We start from the raw sequence: 850 nt of genomic DNA, 5'->3' as shown, positions 1-850 counted from the left end.
CCCCCGTGAATGACGTCATCGCCACGCGGCGCGGGTTGCCCTGGTGTACGCACTGTTTTTATTGCTTAGTGGCCGCACCAAAATATGCGGGGCGATAGGAGGAAACGAATTAACCTTCCCTATAATTCCCTCAGGGCTCTTCAATGTACAATTCGAGTAAAATCAGTTTTCTTGCCCCACACATAGTTTCAAGACGGTCTGTTTTCGCACTGACAATCCCACTCCCACCCGGCCTGCACATATATTCCCAACCCTCCCATGAAGATTTTCCGGTTGCTGCAACTCCGCATGCTGTGGGTACGAACTCTCCACTGGTAGGCAGGGTGCCAGCGCTGGACCTGCAAACCTATATTTAGACCATCAATGACAGATGTGAAGTCAGATTCTGAAGATAAGTCACCCTCAACTCACTTGCCTCCCTGATCCTCCGTCCACCTGCAAAAGTGTTATTCTGCAAATGGTTCGAGCAGCCTTGTCCACCAGCACCAGGGCAGAAAATCACAACAATCCTTAGAATTGGCACACTGCAAACTGAAGGTGTCCAACTTCAGCTGGGACTGCCACGCAGCCAGTTAATATTGCTGAACCCAAGACAGTCAGTCACATTTACACATTGCTATTCATAATACTATGTCTCTTATAGTCCCTTCTGCTAGTATTCTTTACAATTTCCTGTTCTCTTACTGAACTCTATCCACCCACTCCCTTTGTAAAAATAAAAAATAAAAATTACAAAAGTTGTCTCCTACATTTCTGACAAGAGTGAGACCATTAGAGGTAAATTTTCTTAACTCCCACCAGCCACTGTTAAAAAACCTACCTAGGGCGGCGCCTGTGGCTCAAAGGAGTA

Source organism: Otolemur garnettii, unplaced genomic scaffold (assembly GCF_000181295.1).
Source record: "Otolemur garnettii isolate 467f Iridium unplaced genomic scaffold, OtoGar3 scaffold00013, whole genome shotgun sequence".
NCBI lineage: Eukaryota > Metazoa > Chordata > Mammalia > Primates > Galagidae > Otolemur > Otolemur garnettii.
The sequence above is the reverse complement of the archived record's forward strand: the minus strand, read 5'-3'. Positions refer to the sequence as shown.